The sequence below is a fragment of the Saccopteryx leptura genome, chromosome 13, assembly GCF_036850995.1.
Source record: "Saccopteryx leptura isolate mSacLep1 chromosome 13, mSacLep1_pri_phased_curated, whole genome shotgun sequence".
NCBI classification, from domain to species: domain Eukaryota; kingdom Metazoa; phylum Chordata; class Mammalia; order Chiroptera; family Emballonuridae; genus Saccopteryx; species Saccopteryx leptura.
The window spans coordinates 38,562,490-38,573,799 of record NC_089515.1 but is presented as its reverse complement, the minus strand read 5'-3'; the positions used below and the strand labels follow the sequence as shown (position 1 = coordinate 38,573,799).

Here is an 11,310-nt window from a genome sequence, read left to right as displayed (position 1 = left end):
GGAGGCCCTCACTCAGGACCTCCCGAGGTTTCCTGCACAGGACATTGGGTGTGTCCTCCTTTAGTATATGGATGACCTATAGCTAGGTCATGAGACTCTCCAAGGATGTGCTCGAGGAAGCCACGACCTTCTACATCATCTAGAGAAGAATAGATACAAGGTCTGGAAGAAGAAGGCCCAGATCGCCCAGATCTGCCAAAGGCAAGTAAAATACTTGGGATCATTCTCCAACAGGGGGAAGGCTAGGAGTAGAATAGAAACAGGTTATTTAGAACATCCCAGTCCCTACCACAAGGAGACAAGTTAGAGAGTTCCTGGGTACAGTAGGAACTGTCATTTGTAGATCCCCAACTTTGTAGTACTGGCCAAACCCCTCTATGAAGTCACAAAGTGGGGAGAAAAAGAGCCCATGGACTGGTGGTCAGAACAGGGCTGTGCTTTTTGGACTCTTAAAACCGAATTATAAGTTGCCCCAGCGCTAGGTCCTCCTAGCCTAGCAAAACTTTTTTTTTTTTTTTTTTTTTTCATTTTTCTGAAGCTGGAAACGGGGAGAGACAGTCAGACAGACTCCCGCATGCGCCCGACCGGGATCCACCCGGCACGCCCACCAGGGGCGAAGCTCTGCCCACCAGGGGGCGATGCTCTGCCCATCCTGGGCGTCGCCATGTTGCGACCAGAGCCACTCTAGCGCCTGAGGCAGAGGCCACAGAGCCATCCCCAGTGCCCGGGCCATCTTTGCTCCAATGGAGCCCTGGCTGCTGGAGGGGAAGAGAGAGACAGAGAGGAAAGTGCGGCGGAGGGGTGGAGAAGCAAATGGGCGCTTCTCCTGTGTGCCCTGCCCGGGAATCAAACCCGGGTCCTCCGCACGCTAGGCCGATGCTCTACCGCTGAGCCAACCGGCCAGGGCTAAAACCTTTTGTGCTGTATGTCTCAGAGAGGAGCAAGACAGCAGTGGGTGTATTAACCCAGGACTTGGGGTCATGGCCTAGACCAGTAGCCTACCTCTCCAAGCAACTAGATGGGGTTGCAAAGGGCTGGCCTCCATGCTTGAGAGCCCTAGCGGCCACTGCCATGCTGGTGCAAGAAGCAGACAAACTAACTTTAGGACAAGACCTAAAAGTGCGGGTGCCACATGCAGTAGTGACTCTAATGAATGCCAGAGGACATCACTGGCTCACAAATGCCCACCTCACTGTGTGCCAGAGTTTATTATGTGAAAACCCAAAACTAGTAATAGAGGCGTGTACCACTCTAAATCCAGCGTCACTGCTCCCAGTGAGTGACGGAAAGCTTCAACACAATTGCTTGGAAGTGCTTGATGCAGTCTACTCCAGCTGGCCAGAATTGCTAGATCAACCGATTAGAGACCCAGATTAGAAGCTGCTGTCAACTCACCAGGAGGAAGGCAAGCTGGATATGTACTGATTTCTGCTTTGCCTTTCTTACTCTGAAAGTCCATAGAGCCAGAAAGAGTGCTCCTGGCTGCTGGGGGCAAGGACCTCAGATATCCAGGAGAAATCCTTCAGCTGCTTGAAGCAGTCTAGAAGCCAAAACAGATAGCAGTAATCCACTGCCAAGGACACCAGGAGGCAGGATAGGTAGAAGCCTATCCCACTGGACTAAAAAAGCTAGAGAAGTAACAAAGGCATTGCTCAGAGAAGTAGTAATTCCAAGGTTTAGATTGTCACTTCGGATAGGCTCCCACCACGGCCCGACCTTTGTAGCTAAGAGAGTACAAGGAACAGCTCAAGCATTAGACATCACTTAGAACAGGGGTCCCCAAACTTTTTACACAGGAGGCCAGTTCACTGTCCCTCAGATTGTTGGAGGGTCGCCACATACAGTGCTCCTCTCACTGACCACCAATGAAAGAGGTGCCCCTTCTGGAAGTGCGATGGGGGCTGGATAAATGGCCTCAGGGGGCCGCATGCGGCCCGCGGGCCGTAGTTTGGGGACTCCTGACCTAGAAGCTTCACACGGCCTACAGACCTCAGAGCTCGGGAAAGGTAGGATGCATGAACAAAACTCTGAAGTTAGGGCTTAGCAAATTATGTCAGGAAACAGGTCTTAAACTGTACAAACTTTGCCTCTAATATTATTTAAGGTTCAGTACACCCCCTCCAAGAACACCAGGTATTCATTCACCTTACAAGGTATTTTACAATAGGCCTCCCCCAATATTATGTAGCTTGCCAGAGACTCCCCAAGAATTAGGAAAAACAGAACTACATAGGCAATGAAAAGCTTTAGGCAAGGTGACTGGTACCATATCCAAGTAGGTGCTAGATAGGGCTCTGATCAGTTTGTTCACCCCTGTCCATTCTTCATCCCCAGGAAACCAGGTGGAAGGGACTTGACACTGTGATACTGACCACTCCTGCTGCCAAGGTAGAAGGCATTCCTGCCTGGATTCACCACAGCCAGCTGAAGCCCGAGGCCCCAGCGGAGACACCTTCGTAGACAGCAAATACTAACCCTGCCAACCCTTGTAAGTTGACCCTGAGAAGGACAGCATGCCCTGTTCCAGCCACAAACCAGGATCTGGCTGGTCCACATACGACCAAAGCCTGAGGAATCTCGCCTCTGGGGCTCTTTATAATTAGATTCTGGGGAGGGACACAACTAGGGCAGAGGACTGTAAACTTTGTATCCATGTCACCAAGGAAGGCCGAAAGGTCTCCACCACCTTATTTTTCTATAGCTTCTGTGAGTGTGAGGGAACTCAGAAAGGGACCTGTACCTATAATCAGACTCAATATTCAGTGTGTAACCCAGGGAATAACCAGCCTTATGACTGTTATGATCCTAAAAATCCTCCTACTATCACAATATTTAGAGTAAAATATTGTTCTCAGCCTTTAGTAGGTTTAAAACCCTAATAGGATCAGTCTTAACTACTCCTAGGAATTTGCTTAATGGGTCTGTGTTTGTTACCATTATTAATGAACAGCATAAGAAACATGGTACAGGCCACAATACAGCAACAAACCACAGCCCATGTATACTTTCCCCACCACTATCAGGACTCCCCTTTAGGATCAGGGAAAGAATGGGAAACTCCAGTATAAAAGAAATTCTGAATTCTGAAAGGGGGAATAAGGAAGGAGGGGCAGGCCCCCTCTTCCCTGAAAAGGAAGAAATGAAAAGAATACAAAGGAAGCCTGACCAGGTGGTGGCGCAGTGGATAGAGCGTCGGACTGGGATGCAGAAGGACCCAGGTTCGAGACCCCGAGGTCGCCAGCTTGAGCGCGTGCTCATCTGGCTTGAGCAAAGAGCTCACCAGCTTAGACCCAAGGTCCCTGGCTCCAGCAAGGGGTTATTCGGTCTGCTGAAGGCCCCCAGTCAAGGCACATGTGAGAAAGCAATCAATGAACAACTAAGAAGTTGCAACGCGCAACGAGAAACTGATGATTGATGCTTCTCATCTCTCTCCGTTCCTGTCTGTCTGTCCCTCTCTATCTCCGCCTCTGTAAAAAAAAAAAAAAAAAAGAATACAAAGGAAAAGAGTCATTAGGGGTAACCAAGTCAGCCAGTAATAAATTAACTATATCCCATAGTTGCAATACAAAGCAAGAATAGCAGGATCTGTATGTAACTATGGCCAGTGATCTGGAAACCCCTTCTCCCTTTGCTGACTCCACCAAAACTTTCCTTCCTCTCTCCTTGAGTCCTGGGAAAACTTAAACAAAGAAATCACATGCCCACTGCTTAGATACTATAAAGGTATAGAACATGTAAGAAAATCAACTTCAGGGAGCCCGTGTTTTGCAGCTACAGATCTCACGTGCACTGCCAGCTTTAATAAATCCTACTTCCTTCATCAAGTTGTCTGGGCATTTTTTCGCTCCTTTGATTCCTGCAATAACAACTTTATGTACTGCATCAAAGATGCTAAGAAGGGGAGATTCAGGAGTTAAAGTAGGTATAGGTACCTCAGGTGATGCCAAATCTTTAAGTCTGGTGGAGGGAGTAACAAAGGGAACTTGTGTAACAAATGATGCTTGCATAACAAGAGGAGCAACAGGGATTGGCAGCATTCTGCTGAAGGACCTATGAGTTTCCTAAGTGGAGTGTATGTATACCTTTGGATGGTTATAAGTGTTCCTGGATCCTTAGCCCACACATAGAGTCGTATTCCTCACGTTTTCCTACAGCTCACCCAGCATTCTTTGGGTTTATGATGGTAATAATTTTTTGACAGAGAGAGGGACAGATAGGGACAGACAGACAGGAAGGGAGAGAGAGAAATGAGAAGCATCAGTTATTCATTGTGGCACCTTAGCTGTTCATTGATTGCTTTCTCATATGTGCCTTGACTGAGAGGCTACAGCATTGATCTGCCAGGGGCCGTGGGCTCAAGCTGGTGAGCCTTGCTCAAACCAGATGAGCCTGCGGCTCAAACTGGTGACCTAGGGTTTTCAAACCTGGGCCCTCAGGGTCCCAGTCCGCCACTCTATCCACTGCGCCACCACCTGTGGTCAGGCTATGATGGTAATATTTATAGGGTTACATTTGCCAGTGTTTTGGCAGCTGTCTGTGGGAACTATTCCAGATAGAAGAATATGACTATCCCTATTCTTCTTTTTATTGTCTATAGTGGAAATGGTTTTCACAACCCCAGTAAGGGCAGAAATACTCTTCAACATTTAAACACCTTGACTGTACATTACCAGATCCAGGGCAAATATAGATTCCAAGTCTCCTTAGTCCTATTTCCTGACTTACATAGCCTCATCCAAAGGGCCTTTTTCCTGCCACTACTTCATCTACCTCAAAGGCTCCTTTTATATTATGTGAATTCCCCTTGTACCTTGTTTCAAAATTGCTTTGAAAAATATCACAGAGGCCAAGCATTACTTGGGCACTACCTCCTGTCCAAATATATTCTTTGATAGTATCTCCTGCAATTTCATTTCTTAACTGAAATTTATATGGTTGTTGTGGCTTCTGGGGGTTACCTCCTATACTATAGGGAATTAAATACAAAAAGCAAAGTAAACAATTAGATACAGGTTAATCTTATTATTATTATTATTATTTGTATTTTTCTGAAGCTGGAAACGGGGAGAGACAGTCAGACAGACTCCCGCATGCGCCCGACCGGGATCCACCCGGCACGCCCACCAGGGGCGACGCTCTGCCCACCAGGGGGCGATGCTCTGCCCCTCCGGGGGGGTCGCTCTGCCGTGACCAGAGCCACTCTAGCGCCTGGGGCAGAGGCAAAGGAGCCATCCCCAGCGCCCGGGCCATCTTTGCTCCAATGGAGCCTTGGCTGTGGGAGGGGAAGAGAGAGACAGAGAGGAAGGAGGGGGGTGGGGTGGAGAAGCAAATGGGCGCTTCTCCTATGTGCCCTGGCCGGGAATCGAACCCGGGTCCCCCGCACGCCAGGCCGATGCTCTACCGCTGAGCCAACCGGCCAGGGCCAGGTTAATCTTATTTTTAAAGGGTCCTTGGTAGCTGTGACGGTCCATCCTGAGTCGGCCTTTTTGATCCATGAGTGTTGAATTCACGCCGGGATGCCATCTACCTTTATTACAGTTAGAGTGGTCAGGAGTCAGTCCTTCTTTGATGAATTTCTTGACAAGAATGTAGTCACCTGGCTGGAATGGGTGAGCAGGCTCAGAGCTGAGCGAAGGGAGAGTTTCTTGCACCTGCTTAGGGATCTGCCGCTGTGTTTTCTGCAGCTCCTGCAATGACTTAATGAGTTCTTGGTTTCTTAATTCTGCTAACATTTCAGCTCTAAGCTTGGAAGCAATGATGGTGGTCTCCCAAATACAATCTCATAAGGTGTGAACCCAGCTTTATAGGGGGGTACATCATGTTTTCAAAATAGCAAAGATGATTGATCCAATTTCTTCCTGTCTCTAAAATAAATTTAATCAGGACTTCTTTAAGAGTTCAGTTCATTCTTTTGAACTGTCTTGAACACTGAGGCCTGTAGGCACAATGTAACTTCCAATTAATGTTGAGTGCTTTTCCTACTAGCTGTGAGACCTTAGACACAAACACAGGCCCATTATCAGACTCGATGTTAATGGGCAAGCCAAACCTGGGGTTAATTTGATACAATTGTTTATAGCAATTTCTTAACAACTGTTACTGCAGTCTCATTTCCAGTAGAGAAAGTTTCTATCTATCCCGAAACAGTGTCAATAAAAACTAATAGGGGCCCTGGCCGGTTGGCTCAGTGGTAGAGCGTCGGCCTGGCGTGCAGAAGTCCCGGGTTCGATTCCTGGCCAGGGTACACAGGATAAGCGCCCATCTGCTTCTCCACCCCTCCCCCTCTCCTTCCTCTCTGTCTCTCTCTTCCTCTCCTGCAGCCAAGGCTCCATTGGAGCAAAGATGGCCTGGGCGCTGGGGATGGCTCCTTGGCCTCTGCCCCAGGCGCTGGAGTGGCTCTGGTTGCAGCGGAGCGACGCCCTGGAGGGGCAGAGCATCGCCCCCTGGTGGGCAGAGCCTCGCCCCTGGTGGGCATGCCAGGTGGATCCTGGTCGGGCGCATGTGGGAGTCTGACTGTCTCTCCCCGCCGTTTCCAGCTTCAGAAAAATACAAAAAAAAAGAAAAAGTGATGTTTCTGGGTAAAATTTCAAGTCTGGTAACAACAGGCTTAAAAGTGTGTAGGGTTTAGGCACAGCTGGGTGTATTGTCTCAACCCGTTTATTTACCTCCCGTAAATCCTGGACTGGATGATAGTCCTTGGAGCCTGGCTTCTGAACAGTCAACAAAGGGGTATTCCATTGGGATTGGCAGAGAACAAGAATACCAGCTTCTACCAGTCTCTTAATATGGGAAATATTCCCTTTTTAGCTTCTCTTGACATAGGGTATTGTTTTACCTGTATAGGGACGGCACTTACAGACAGTAAGCTAAACTACTCCTGGGGCTTGATGCTTTACAAGCCCAGACGGGTTGATTTCTGTCCAAACCGAGGGGAATCTGTGCTGTAAGTCTATTAAATACTCATTTGAAACTTCTTGTTCTTCCTTGGTAACTACATTTAATATATATTCCTCTGACAAAGGGCAAGTGAAATTTTATACAGTCTTAGATTTATTTGAAAGATGCTTTCTTCAGTATTCCCCTGGCCCCTGTAAGTCAGCCCATCTTTGCCTTCGAGTGGAACGACCCAGAGGCCGGCATTTCAGGACAACTAACCCGGACCAGATTACCACAGGGCTTCAAGAATTCACCCACCCTCTTTGATGAGGCACTACATCAGGACCTGCTCGCCTTCCGCCAGGAACATCCAGAGTGAACGCTGCTACAGTACTTAGATGATTAGCTTCTAGCTGCGGAAATGGAGGTAAGCTGCTGCACAGCCACTGAGGGACTTTTACAAACACTACAGACTGGTACCGAGTGTCAGCTAAAAAGGCACAACTCTTCACCTCCAAGGTGACCTATCTAGGCTACCACATTGAGGCGGGAAGCATACTCTCTCCTCCAGTCGTATAGAGGCCATCCTTCGGCTCCCAACTCCCACTAGCAAGAGACAAGTTCGAGAATTTCTCGGGGCAGTAGTATACTGCAGGTTGTGAATCCCTAGGTTTGTAGAGATAGCCAAGCCTGCTCATAGATTAGCCTCGCATTGAGTTTGTCCAGATGCAGGCTATCCACCCAACGAGGATCCAAGCATCCCTTTGCCTGACTGCTCTGAGGTGCTAGACTTCGTTCAAACAGTAAAAATAGATGTTACTGATATACCCTTACCTAATGTGGAAGAACAGCTATTCACTGATAGCGGCAGTTTTGTTCTAGATGGGGTTCAACATGCTAGAGTGTCTAGAGTGACTCCTGATAAGACCATACGGGCCCAAGCTTTGCCAATTGGGATCTTGGCTCAGCGGGCAGAACTTATCACTCTCACCTAGGCGTTGAGGTGAGCCAAAGGAAAGAAGGTCAACATTTACACTGACAGTAGGTATGCGTTTGCTACTGCCCCTGTTCATGCAGCATTCTATAAGAAGAGAGGGTTTCTGACATCAGCTGGTAAGGGCATTAAAAACAAAAAGATATTTTAGCCTTACTAAAAGCCATTTGGTTACCAGAGACTGTAGCTTTCATTCATTGCCCAGGACACCAGCAAGGGGACTCAATAGCAGCAAAAGGAAATTGGGCAGCTGATCAAGCAGCCAAAGAAGTAGCCCTAAAACCAGTAAGGCCTTTAGAAATTTTAGTGACTAGGCCTGACCTGTGGTGGCGCAGTGGATAACGTGTCGACCTGGAAATGCTGAGGTCGCTGGTTCAAAACCCTGGGCTTGCCTGGTCAAGGCACATATGGGAGTTGATGCTTCCAGCTCCTCCCCCCTTCTCTCTCTCTGTCTCTCTCTCTCTCCCTCTCTCTCTCTCCTCTCTAAAAATGAATAAAGAAAAAAAGAAAAAAAAAGATTAAAAAAAAAAGAAATTTTAGTGACTTTACCAGAACACTTGTTGCCAGAGACACCTTTTTATAACTAATTAGAGGAGGATTTTGCTAAAAGAAGAATGTCTAAAAACAAAGAAGGATGATTATAGTTGCCAGACCAAAGAACCCTCTTACCTGAAGCCCTAGGCAGAGAGATTATCAGCCAGCTATATCAAGTTACTCATCTAGGCCAAACTAAGCTAATAGAATTATCTAATAAAAATTACTATTTGCCAGGATTAGACTCTATTGTAGAAAGCATAGTGCCCAAGTGTCTAATTTGTGTCCAAGTAAATGCCAAACAAAATAGAGAAGTCGTAGAGAGAAATAGGGATAGAAGAGCTTTCCTAGGTGAACATTGGGAAATAGATTTTACTGAGATAAAGCCGTCAGCACAGGGATATAAGTATCTATTAGTTTTTACTGACACCTTTTCAGGATAGGTAGGGGCTTTTTCTGCTAGGAATGAGACCACAATAACAGTTGTTAAGAAATTGCTATATAAAATTATTCCCAGATTAAACTTGCCCATTAACATTGGGTCTGATAATAAACCTGCATTTGTATCTGAGGTCTCACAGCTAGTAGGAAAGGCATTCAACATTAATTAGAAATTGCATTGTGCTTACAGGCCTCAGAGTTTGGTTCATTCTTCCAACTTGTCCCAAGCTCTGAAGTCCTAACTAAATTAATTCTAGAAACTGGTAAAAACTAGACTGACTTACTCCCCCTTGTTTAGCTAGAAGCTAAATACACCCCCTACTAGGAAAAATTCACCCCATATAGACTTGTATTTGGCAGGGTGACACCCCTTCTCCCTAAGCTCCCTTAAAGACCCCCTCAGAAATGGAGATGGTGCAAACGGATCCCACCAACCCCTGTAAGTTGACCCTGAAGAAGAATGACATGCCTTGCTCCAGCCACAAACCAGAAGCTGGCTAGTCTACAAATGGCAGAAGCTTGAGGAACCTCGCTGGGGGACTCCTTTGTAATTGAACTTTGGGAAGGGGGGAATCTTGGGTTGGGGTAGGGCCAGAGCAAGTCATCTTAAGATTTTTTTTATTTTTTTATTTATTCATTTTAGAGAGGAGAGAGAGAGGGAGAGAGAGAGACAAAAAGAGAGAAAGACAGAGGGGAGGAGCTGGAAGCATCAACTCCCATATGTGCCTTGACCAGGCAAGCCCAGGGTTTCGAACTAGCGACCTCAGCATTTCCAGGTCGACACTTTATCCACTGCGCCACCACAGGTCAGGCGTCATCTTAAGATTTAATACATGTCGATTCCCGGCCAGGGCACACAGGAGAAGCGCCCATTTGCTTCTCCACCCCTCCGCCACGCTTTCCTCTCTGTCTCTCTCTTCCCCTCCCGCAGCCAAGGCTCCATTGGAGCAAAGATGGCCCGGACGCTGGGGATGGCTCTGTGGCCTCTGCCTCAGGTGCTAGAGTGGCTCTGGTCGCAACATGGCAATGCCCAGGATGGGCAGAGCATCGCCCCCTGGTGGGAAGAGCGTCGCCCCATGGTGGGCGTGCTGGGTGGGTCCCGGTCGGGCGCATGCAGGAGTCTGTCTGACTGTCTCTCCCTGTTTCCAGCTTCAGAAAAATGAAAAAAAAAAAAAAAAGATTTAATACATGTACTGCTATGAGTCATAAAGAAGAGGCGGTATAAGTCCTTTTGCTAAAAACAAAAACAAAAACAAAACAAAACAAAAAACAACTACAAGGTAAATGAAAAATATATATGTACTCATAGCTACCCCTGTAAAGTAACCTATAAAAATCTTGTTTCCAACAAGCTACTTAGAAGTAGTACACCTCCAAAAAGAAGCATATTTTAAAAGAAAATTGCTTATTACTAACTTAAGTTGTCACTGAAGATTAAGATCTTTAAAATTAAGAAATCTGATTAAAAAGGGATTATATAATTTTTTAAAAAAGAAAAAATAAGTTGTTATGAAAACTAGTTATTTCTGAATAGATAAGAAAGTTCATGAAAGCTAAGTTGCAGAAGGTTTCTGCAGGTTGTAAGCGGTTTGTACGAAGGAAAAAAAAAACAGGTTTAGGGAACAGAATAAGCCTATTCTGTCATCTAGCAAATGTTATGCCTCAAGTTTATTTGTATACAAAATAAAAGAGGCTTAGATTTACTTTTCCTTCAACAAGGTAGCTTATGTGCAGCATTATGGGAAACTTGTTGTTTCTATGCTAATAATTCTAGTGTAATTAAAGAAAGCCTATGTTTAGTTAGGGCAAACATAGAAAAGAGAAAAAAGAATTTGAACATCAGAGAATTGGTTCCAAAGATGTTTAATTAATCATGGCTCACTATCCTTTTGTCTGTAGCAATTGGTCCTCTTACTTTAATTTTAACTTGTTTGATAATAATACCATGTTTAATTAATTTTATAACAAGGTTTGTTCGAGAGAAGATAGCAACAAAAACAAAAATAAATCAATGATTTGATTAAAATTTAATTAAAACCAGTAGGGAATGAAGTGTAGAAAAGAAAGACTCTTGCCTGACCAGGCTGACCGGGCGGTGGCGCAGTGGATAGAGCGTCGCGTCGGACTGGGATGCAGAGGACCCAGGTTCAAGACCCCAAGGTCACCAGCTTGAGCACAGGCTTATCTGGTTTGAGCAAAAGCTCACCAGCTTGAGCCCAAGGTCGCTGGCTCGAGCAAGATGGTTACTCGGTCTGCTGAAGGCCCATAGTTAAGGCACATATGAGAAAGCAATCAATGAACAACTATGGTGTCACAATGCGCAATGAAAAACTAATGATTGATGCTTCTCATCTCTCTGTTCCTGTCTATCCCTCTCTCTGACTCTCTCTGTCTCTGAAAAAAAAAAAGCTCTTACCATGAATAATTTTTGGCAAAACTTACTTTCTCTAAAACAGACTTTTAGC

The 11,310-nt window shown here is 46.1% G+C and overlaps 1 protein-coding gene across 1 annotated transcript in view; it reads left to right on the top strand.

The window, feature by feature from the left end:
* Window positions 1-7,062: 7,062 nt before the first annotated feature.
* Window positions 7,063-11,310, top strand: part of ZSCAN2 (zinc finger and SCAN domain containing 2) — a 47,104-nt gene continuing 42,856 nt past the window's right edge. The window contains 1 exon segment of the mRNA XM_066355460.1: window positions 7,063-7,303. The gene's annotated coding sequence lies outside the window, so the exon portion shown is untranslated.